Genomic DNA, 10,976 nt, shown 5'->3' with positions numbered 1-10,976 from the left:
CACATTAGTTAAGGTGATGGAGACGATCCCCCACATATGGGCCAATAGGATAAGATAGGAAAGTCCCACGTTAGCGCTCTTCCCAGGCAATCCCCCACATCAAGGCCGGCAGGACGACCTAAGATAGAAAACTCCCGCAAATACTTTCCCCAGGTGATTCTCAGTTGTGTCACGTTGATAATAAAAACCATCAAAAGCCTCGCTCACCGTTTGGAAAGATTCCACACCAAGAAGAACCCTACAATAACAGGAGAGGATAGGTATGGGGGCATCCACCTGTCATCCAGACTCTTGGGGAGGAAGATGGGGAACTCAAAGCCATCCTCAGCGACAAGGCCAGCCCAGACTATACAAGACCTTGTCTCAAAAAGATGAAATAATAATGATGATAATCATAACAACGGGATAAAGGAGCCAACATCAATTAATTATCATGTTCTACAAAGAGCAACCAAGTCCCTTATGTGACGAGAAAGATGAATCATTGCTTGCAATGCGGGCTGGACCGTCTCCAGGAAGAAAGCTCAGTTACAGCTGCCTGTTGATTCCTCTGACGCTTTATTGTCCCAGCACTCAAGGCATATATATTTTTATGACAGCCTTTAAAATATTGAGAAACACATCATGGAATAAGAAAGTATATAATATATGCACACCAGTTAAGATTAATAATAAAGCAAACACAACGCACTTCATAAAAGAAATAACAGTGAACATGTAAAGACTCAGTATCACTGGGGAATGAAATATTTGACATTCTATTGTAAAAATGCCAACACACAAATTATCCTCGTTCATTTTTATTGCTGGAACTCCTTATTTCCCCATTCAGGGCTGTGCAAACATTTTATCAGAAATGGAAAAAAAAAAACCCACTGTTAACCATAGCCCATCAAGTAATTTGGTTGCAGCTATAACAGCCTTGGCAGCTGGGTAGTTAAAATAGTTGGTGCGCTCAGCAAGGTGTAAGAACAACACCTTGAGGGTGATGATAGTGAAAGTTTGAAAGGCTAACACAGGTAAGAGAGCTGGCTTTTTTTCCAGAGAACCTGAGTTTGGACCCTAGAATTCACGGCTGCTGCAACTCCAGCTCCAGGAGATCTGACACCTTCTTCAGGCTTCCATAGGTACCTGCACACATGTGGCATACACACATGCAGAGAAACACATGAACACATACAAATATTTTTAATCTAAAAAAATAAAAGGTCAGCCATGTGGTGCTGGTGGCGGTGCACACCTTTAACCCCAGCACTCGGGAGGCAGAGGCAGGTGGATCTCTCTCTGGGTTCAAGGCCAATCTGGTCTAGAGTGAGTTCCAGGCCAGCCAGGGGCTACACTGAGAAACTCTAGGGGGGGGGGTGTCAATGTGCCATTATATTCCACCTTCCTGGTTCTACCACTTGCAGCCTGTTTTGAAGATAATGCAATAGCAAGCCCATTCGCAGAGTGATGTCCTGGACTTGGGTCGGAAGCAGATAGGACATACAACAAGGGTGTGGGCCACACTGGAATCTGATCTAGGCTGTCTTCTAAAGAGCAGGCAGTGTGAGGAGGAGGGGGTGGCTAGGCCATTTGGGCCATAGGCCTGGCATCCCTCTCGGTGGCTGTTTGGTCATGGGAGCTCCCCAACCCCTCCCAGGCCCTCGGCCCTTCCTCATCCCCTCACAGCACCAATCTGTGCATGCTATTTCTTTAATGCATTTATTACCATTTGAAGGTTTTATTCAATTTTATTTCTTCGGGGATAGCATGAGCAAAGTCCCCCACTGCTACAAATTAGGTAGTCAAGTTTCCCACGTTGAGGCATAAATTGAAGGGTCAGAATATCCATAGTGCAGTGGATAAGCGTTACCCTGGGAAAACTGCCTTCACAGTTATGGAATCTCCCCTGACAAGTAAGTGTTGAAATGCACGTGTGCGGGCATGTGCGCGTACACACACACACATACACATATAAATATGTATGTGTACTACATATTATATATAATTATATATACATATATTTGTATATATATAAAATATTTATGAGACAAAGTCTCCCCTGTATAAGCCAGGCTGGACTAGAACCCACAATCCCCCTGCCTCAAAATTCCAAACGCTTTAACAGGCCAGAGTCACCATGCCTATCTCTTACCTTTTGAAACTATTACATTTTACTATATGTTTGTTATAAGTCTCCCTACAATAGAGTAACCACCTTGCCCCAGTTTGCCCAGGACTTTTCCAGCTTTTGCTTGGAAGCTTCCCATAAATGCCAGTCTAAGCAGTCTCTGCTCAGGGTAAGTTATCTGAGGTCAGGGACTAGCCCCCTGCTGTCTCTGTGCCTGACCAGCAACCATCCCACAGCAGCTCCCAGCTCACATCAGGGATAAACAAAGAATAAAGCAGTCAGCGCAATGGGGGCTCAGTAGAGAACACTCGCTGTGAAGCGCAGCCGACTGACTCAGCAAGAGACAGACCTGGTGACACACTTCCATCATCTGTCAAGACTGCACCAACCCTGCCGCCTTAAGTGAGACTAGCCACCTGATTCTGCCACACTCACTGGTGTCTTTATTCCTGTCTCTATGGTTGGTTACTCAGACGCCTTCAAGGCCAGCAGCTACTTTGCACCCCAAGATCAACACACACCATGTCTGGAGACTGGGTGATCAAGGCCAGGTGAACGTTTAGAAGTCAACCCAAAAGCACGCGTCATTTCCTTGTGGACTGAATGCCTGGAGGCAGACCGTCACATTCCCTCACCCTGCAAGCTGTAGACAAAGAAAGGACTCTCTCTCTCTCTCTCTCTCTCTCTCTCTCTCTCTCTCTCTCTCTCCACACACACACACACACACACACACACACTGTCTAAACAGGAGGAAGAGAGGTTAGAAGGATGTTTCACAGATGGACAGGTTTCTTTTCCCTATAATAAGCAAAGTCCTACCACCTGGCCACTTGGGGAAATATACGTTGAAAAGAGGAAGTCGGGAACCCCGCCCTGCACCCCAGGTGACTGTGATGATGACAGTGAGCACCTCTCTGTGTGCCTGAGAGTAGTATCTAATTTGCTCCAGCTGTTAGGTGGGAATGTCATTTCCACCCAGACTTTGCTCACGAAGATGTTTGTTCAATCCCAGAGACCCCAAGGATTTAACCTGAAGGATAAGTGATCTTAATTTAACTTCAGATGTTAACACTTAATATTCATTCTTGAAGCCACAAAGGTAAAATGTTTCAGAATATATCCCTTTAAATAAGAGGGTAGGGACTTTGAGTTGTGCACTGCACTACGGGACAGAGGTGTCTACCGCCTGCAGCTGGCATCACAAGCCAGCGCGGTTTCTACTTCGGGAAGTACTCCAGCTTCTTGGTTCACAGAAAGATCAACCTTGCCTGTCGTCCCTCCCTTAAAATTCCCCTGCTCTGGGCAACCTTCCCTCCGTACTTTTATTTACCTAATGCTTTCCTGCTTTTGATCTCCCTTTGTAGCCCGGGCATTCTTCCAGTCTGCCCCTCTCATGTCACCATCCCGCACACCCATCCCAGGAGGCACCATTCTGTGCTGGTCTGGGAGGTCTGCTCACAGGCACCATTGGTAGCTCCCCCTTCAGTCTAGATCACAAACTTCTGCAGGCAGATCCTGTGTGCTGTTAATGCTGACTGTATTCTCCCAGAGCCCAACACAGTGCTCTGCTCAACACGGGAGCTCAATATGTACTCATGAAATTGAATCCAGGTAGAAATCGGGGCCACCTGGTCTACACAACAAGGCCCAGGCCAGCCAGGGCTGCATAGTGAAACCCTATTTAAAAAATAAAATTGAATCCAAGTGGAACAATCTCTTAAGTTGGCAGAACAATGGAGTGAGCTGAGGAAGAAGTGTGTCAGAGCTGAGTTCCTAGTGCCTAGGTCAACCTTGGGCCTCAGATGAGTGGAATGTGGCTAATGTCACAAACATTTTACATCAACAAGCAGTATGTGTATGTGTATCGTGTGTGCTGTGTGTTGTGCAGCATGTGTAACTTGTGTATATGTGTGTATATTGTGTATATGTGTTTTGTGTGTTGTATGTGTGCAGTATGTGTGATTTGTGTGTATGTGTGTGTTGTATGTGTATTGTGTGTATGTGTTTTGTGTGTGCAGTGTGTGATTCGTATATGTTATGTGTATTGTGTTTTGTGTATGTGTTGTGTGTGCTATGTGTATGTGTTGTGTGTGTTATGTGTATGTGTTGTGTGTGTTATGTGTATGTGTTGTGTGTGTTATGTGTATGTGTTGTGTGTGCTATGTGTATGTGTTGTGTGTGTTATGTGTATGTGTTGTGCGTGTTTTGTGTATGTGTTGTGCGTGTTATGTGTATGTGTTGTGTGTTATGTGTATGTGTTGTGTGTTTTGTGTATGTGTTGTGTGTGTTATGTGTATGTGTTGTGTGTGTTATGTGTATGTGTTGTGTGTGTTATGTGTATGTGTTGTGTGTGTTATGTGTATGTGTTGTGTGTGCTATGTGTATGTGTTGTGTGTGTTATGTGTATGTGTTGTGCGTGTTTTGTGTATGTGTTGTGCGTGTTATGTGTATGTGTTGTGTGTTATGTGTATGTGTTGTGTGTTTTGTGTATGTGTTGTGTGTGTTTTGTGTATGTGTTGTGTGTGTTATGTGTGTGTTGTGTGTTTTTTTGTGTGTTTGCTATGGTGTCATTTATCTGGAGATTTGGAATCTCAACTGGAAAGTGTCTCTTTCAGGAATCTTACTTCATAACATGGCCATTCAGAGGGAAACCTAGGTCCAATTCTTGTATGTGCTGGGCCACAGGTCTTGCATAAGTCACTTTGACGTCAGAGAACAGGGAGCCAGGAATGGCTGTGGACTAAGAGCCACGAGGACTTGTTTGATCAAAAGATAATCACAGTGAGAAAAAGTCTGCTGTCTCCGTGGGAAAATCTCCACCATCTTCCACCAGCTGTGGAGGAGGGGTGGGGAAATGTGCAGTAATTTGCACCTCTGCCCAGAGGATGAGTTGTGTGGCATTTTCCCTGCAACACTCTGTGCTGCTGGCTGACGGCATGGAATTTCCTCCTAGACTGAGCTGGCAATGGCTCTCACAAGTAGCCAATCGGGCTGTGCAACGGCTGCAGGGGCTTGCTTGGGTCTGCTAGAGGGAGGAGGAGGGAGAGAGAGGAAGGGGCCAACTTGGCTTTTGCGGTCAATACTCACCAAGTTCTGTTCATTCTGTGTGATTTCATTCCTCAGTACCCTTCATATCCACATACCCCTACCTCCCCGCGCCAGCTCCCTCCCTCCCCCGATCTACCCCCACTCACTAGCATACCTGATACTTGGCTAAAGTCCTTGGTCAGGCCCTACCTGGGCCTAGGGTTGCGGGGCTGCTCTTCTACCCCATAGAGCCTGGGGCACAGTGCTGTATAACCCAGGGAGATTGTGGTGGCCCCCACAGGCTCCTGGATTTGAAGACTTAGTCACCAGGGAGTGGTACTATTTGAAAGCATTAGAAGGACTGAGAGGAGTGGCCTTGCTGGAGGAAGTGTGTCACTGGAGATGAGCTTTGAAGTTTCAAAAGCCCATGCCAAGCCCTGCCTCATTCTCTCTGCTTCCAGACCAGGATGCAACTCTCAGCTCCTATTCTAGCACCATGCTCCCTGCCATGCTGACAATGAACTGATCCTCGGCAACAGTAAGTGAGCCCCCAATTAAATGCTTTTATAAGCATTGCTGTGGTCATGGCATCTCTTCACAGCAGTAGAACATTGACTAAGACAGAGGTCTTCCTGGAATGTTAGCAGAGATGCTGTCTAGCTGCTCTGATCATTAATCTTGACTGTCCACCTGACTGGACCAATAGCTACCTAGGAGTAGTAAGATTAGCCTCTGAGTGTGCATGCTGGGGGTTTCCAGGGAGGACGACATGCAGAAGTAAAAACAGTCCCCGAATGTGGTGACACTGTCCACTAAGTTAGGGTTCCAGATGAAGTAAAAGTAGGAACGGCAGATGGCAGCCTTTCAACGCAGAATCATGCTACAGCTCCAGGGGCTTCCAGGCACCCCCTCTGTCTGGGCTGCATCGCTGGTCTGCCTTGTTCTGTGGCTTCCAACTTCTTGCCCTGAGCACTGCTAGGTTCTCCACCTGCCCATCCACCCACCCAGAATTCAGACAGCCATTGTGGGGCGACCCCACCTCCAATCATGTGAGCCAACATGGCAAATCTCCTTTAATATTTAAAGCTATAATCTCCTATTGGTTCTGTTCCTCTAGAGAACCCCAACCAATACAGATTCTGCTACGACGCCGCTGTGTAGACAAGCACCCCAACATTCAATGGCTTATGGCAAAAATTATTTATTCTCATGGTTGTGTGGGTCAACAGGAAGTCAGATGATGACATCTTGGTTGCTTTTGTTTTTCTTCTTATTCCTGGAACCTGAGGCCTAGCCTAGGCAGGTCCTTGTCATGGTGGCTATTGCTTAAATTTCTTCCCAGGAGGAAACATAAGCAATGCCTACTGCCTACTCCTCCTCCTAGGTCTCAGTGATAAACTAAAGCACAGTCCCACCAAAGTTTACTCTCGGGCACCATTGTGTTTGTTAGGTCTCTTTACAGAGCATAGACGAGGGGTTACTTATAGGGTGAAAGCCTTTACCCAGCAGGGATGAGAGCTTCCGTGTAGCCATACAGATATGGTCCCTTTCCTCGTCTTCCTGGGACTAGATAACTTAACCCCTCTCTGTGGCCATGTGCGGAGTTGCACGCTTACAAGTGGTACTCTCTCTCATAGCCCTTCCTACCTCTCCATGAGTGGGTATAAGCCTAACTGCTGTAATTCTTTTGCAGGGGGCCACAGCTGAACTCCCAAGATGGCAGACGCTTGGCTTGGAGGAGTCACCGACAGCTCGGGGCGGAAGAAGCATGCCTCAGGCTTCTGGCAACACTACAGACACTGGTATTTTGTTAGCCAAACACTTGACCCAGTAAATGACGGAACAAAGACAAACTGTGAAGGGTGTGGTATTAGGAGAGGCAAAGGTTTGGCCAGTGTTTCCTGGTCCATGAAGCAGGACTGTGGTTGGTAGCATGGTCTGATAGAGGGATCACTGAACAGTAGATATCATCACAGTCAGGCCCAGGCGAAGGTTGTTCAGTGTCACTTCCAGTTTCTCTAAACCGTAAATCTCTCTCTTTCTATTCTAAGCTCCCATGACTAATACTGCCGGAATGGCACACGGAGAACTGCCCCACCATTGGATAAGGTACTGAGCTGCTTACTTATCCCTTCTGTCTGCTTCATTCATGATGCCAGATCCCAGAATCCTCATCCCATCCCTCAGGCTGTACCAGGACTGTGGCAAAGACCTGACCTGATAATCAACTGTTTAATCAGCTTCTGAACCTGGTGCTGGTTCCTGAGCCACTGGGCAGGGTCCTGAGTACAGATCTGAGCGAAGCCATCTCCAAAACCCTGCTCTTGAGGCTCAACTTTAGATTCTTGTACTTAACATAGTAATAGAAGCTACCTTCTGGAATGGTTTTCAAATTCTCTCTCTCTCTCTCTCTCTCTCTCTCTCTCTCTCTCTCTCTCTCTCTCTCTCTTTCTCTGCCATAGCATGTGTATGAAGGTCAGAGAATAATTTGAAGGCTCTCTCTCTCTCTCTCTCTCTCTCTCTCTCTCTCTCTCTCTCTCGACTAAGGATCAAACTTGGGTTGTAGCCTTGGCAGCAGGCACTTTACCCACAATGAGTCATCTATCTCATCAGCCCTATTTTCTCTTTTTCTTTTTCTTTCTTTCTTTCTTTTTTTTTTCAGATAGGGTCTCACTAACTAGTTCAAACTTCCCTGAAAGTATACAGTCCAGTCAAATTCCAGATCCTCCTGCCTCAGCCTCCTGAGAGCTACGATTAAAGACCAGTGTCATCATATACTGCACGTGGATGGGATAGTTGTTTTATTATAATGTTATTTTAGAGTTTGTCTAAAATAAAACAGTCCAGGCTGGCCTCAAACATACCATGCACCAAGTATGACCCGGGGCTTCTGATGTTCTTTTCTCTATCTCCTGATTTTCTATACCTCCTGAGACCTTGGCTGTCAGGCATGCGTCACCATGCCCAGCTGGGATGTTTATTTCAAAGGTTCCATGAGTTTTTGTGCTCGTCTGTCTCCTTGTATGGGACTCCATACATCTTGGTAGGGATTTGTGTAGGTTTTCTTGGCGTTTTCTTATTATTACTGGCGGAGGGGGTGCATGCCACCACAAACTGCAAACCCCTGAAGGTCAGAGGACAAGCTTTGGGACTCAGTTCTTTCTTTTCTCCGTGTGGATCCAGGAATCAGCCCGGGTCGTCAGGCCTGGCAGCAAGTGCCACACCCGCTGAGCCATCTGGTTGGCCCCAATTTCTTATTTTCAGTTTCATTTTTACTACCTCCAGTTGTGTGGTGGCTCTTCCCTTTTCTCCAATAACTTAGCTCTCCTGTTTAAGTTCCCTTCAGTTCCTTGTGTTGGTTTCTCGGAATTCTTCCCTGTGCTTCTCTTTATTCTTGCCTCTTTCAGGCTAGAATAAAGCTTTCCCCATGTGGCTGGTGGTCTTCAGTTCTGTGCTCCTGTAAAAACCACAATAGAGGCTTAGGAGCCTTCAAGATGTTCCCAGTGATTTCCCAAACCTATCCTCCTAGGGCTCGGACTTCCTGTGTCATCCAGCCCCGTACCCCCATCCCCCAAATACTGAGTTGAACTAGCGTGTGTAAACAATGTGGCATTGCAGAAATGAGGAAGTGAGACCAGGCCACAGCATAAAAGACGTTGCCGTTTCCACCTCTCAGCTACAACTCCCTAGCAGGGAAAGCAGCCGCGATGAAAGGTTACTCAGGCAGTAAATGTCTATGCACAGATGAATAGATGAAGAGAATGTGGTGTAGACCCCACGGGATCCTATGCAGCTCTAAAAATGAATGAACACATGCCACTTACAGGAGAATGAATGGCCCTGGAAATCATTAAGCAAAATAAGCCAGACTCAGAAGGACAAAATGCACGGCCTCTTTTATGCGCAAAAACTAGATTTAAAATCTCTCTCTCTCTCTCTCTCTCTCTCTCTCTCTCTCTCTCTCTCTCTCTGTGTGTGTGTGTGTGTGTGTGTGTGTGTATGTATGTGTATGTGTTATTAAACGAGAAAAGCATCATGTCAGAGGAGGAAGAGAACTCAAGAGAGGGGAGAAAGAATGGGCGACAACAGATATGTAGTAAAGTAGTGGGGAAGCGACCTAGAGAGGGAAGGAACCAGACAGAGGGCTCCATGTTGAGGAAAAACATCCCGACAGGGAACATATAATGGAACAAAGCCACTCAGCTCATGGTGGCTGGGAATCAGGATAAGAGAGAGGGGGGACAGGACAGGGTTCGCTTACACACGGCAGAGGTCCTCTCTCCCTCGTGACATACTTCTTCCACCACGGTCAATTCCAATACCTTGCCATAGCAACACCAGGTAGAGCACACACCTTCAACATCTTAGAAACCTTTCCCAGCCAAATGGAAATAGACCCTAAGCCCAAATTGCCCAGCTTTGTTTCCCAGAATCGTGGCCTACAGAAACTGGGACATGATAAAGGCTCATTTTGATTTGGAGCCACTAAACCATGAGTCAACTTATTCTGCAATAGTAGATATTAATTCAGAGAGGTGGAGAGGTGGTTTATGGGTAAAACGCCTGTCGTGCAAGCATGAGGACCTGAGTTCAGATCCTCGGCATCTACATAAAAGCTGGGAATGGTGTGGTCCTCTGTAACCACAGAGCTGTGGGGATGTAAAGGCGGGCGTGTCCTCCAAGTCATTGGCCAGCTAGGCTCACCAAATCAACGACCCTCAGGTTCAGCAAAAGACCCTACCCCCAAAAAGTAAGGTGGAGAGCAATGTGGAAGACATCCCAAATTGACCTCTGCCCTCCACATACTCAAATGCATACACAAGCACATGTACCCCCACATATGCATGTACCCACATGGAAATAGTCCAAATGCTAGAGATGGAGGGAGTGGGCATGGGGGAGGGCTGCTGGCCATCTGGGCTGGAGGAGGGAATGTGAACAGCTAACTAGTCATCATTTAAAGTTCTAACCAGTTGTGGGCCTTGCCCCTCCCTGTATCCAGCTTGCAGAGGTGACTGCCCTTCCTAATCTTTAGCTTCTAGTTCTTTTTTTTTTTTTTTTTTTTTTTTTTTTTTTTTTTTTTTTTTTTTTTTTTTTTTTTTTTTGCGCCACAACAACGTTTATTGAGAACGGGGAGGGGATCAGTCCTTCTTGGCAGCCGCCTTCCTCATGGCGGCCAGCACGTTGCTCAGCTCCTCCCGCTTCCTCTTATGTGCGTGCCCACCCGCTTCTTGATGAACTTGAGCGCGCGCTTGTCCTTGGACACCTTGAGCAGCTCCATGGCCCGCCGCTCGTAGGGCGCGAAGCCGCACACCTCCCGGATCATGTCCCGCACGAACTTGGTGTGCTTTGTGAGGCGCCCGCGCCGCCGGCTGTGCCTCGGCTGGGTCACGTTCTTCGTCACCTTGTGGCCCTTGTTGAGCCCCACGGCCATGGGGTAGCGCAGGGCCATGGCTGCTCCTCTCCGATGGCGGCCGCGACAGGAAGCAGCTTCTAGTTCTTACCAGATCTCAGTTTCTTTTTTCCCTGCTCAGTCTGCAATCGCTTTCCTATCCGCTTTCCCTTTTCCAAACTGCTGCCAGCGTTGCTCCTGCCGTGAGCATTGCTCCTCCGCTGCCAAGTCCTACCTCTTGTTTTGTTTCATGGTCCCTGTGGGTTTCCGTAGCTTTTGATTTACTGTCCTTTGAGCAGCATATGAGGAGAGGACAGTCTTACTGATATTCGGTCTGCCGCATGAGGTCAAGTCTCAGAGGCTATCTGTGGATGTGTGGGTCAACAGATGTGGGGGGTGCACCATGAAGAGGCCAGAGGTTGGGGTTGGCTTCTTCTACCATCC

At 47.2% G+C, this 10,976-nt stretch overlaps 1 non-coding gene and 1 pseudogene across 1 annotated transcript; both read right to left on the bottom strand.

Annotated features, from left to right (window-relative positions):
• Window positions 1-1,741: 1,741 nt before the first annotated feature.
• On the bottom strand, window positions 1,742-1,906 carry LOC126500676 (U1 spliceosomal RNA). The gene has a single exon (XR_007591401.1). It is a non-coding gene; the product is annotated as a U1 spliceosomal RNA (small nuclear RNA).
• Window positions 1,907-10,251: 8,345 nt separating this feature from the next.
• Window positions 10,252-10,626, bottom strand: LOC126500639 (60S ribosomal protein L36-like; annotated as a pseudogene).
• Between the last annotated feature and the right edge of the window lie 350 nt (window positions 10,627-10,976).

The sequence above is a fragment of the Alexandromys fortis genome, unplaced genomic scaffold, assembly GCF_014885135.2.
Source record: "Alexandromys fortis isolate MF-2015 unplaced genomic scaffold, M_Fortis_MF-2015_v1.1 scaffold_46, whole genome shotgun sequence".
In the NCBI taxonomy this organism is placed as follows: Eukaryota; Metazoa; Chordata; class Mammalia; order Rodentia; family Cricetidae; genus Alexandromys; species Alexandromys fortis.
Note: the sequence above shows the minus strand (reverse complement) of the source record. Positions and strands in the feature narration are given on the sequence as shown.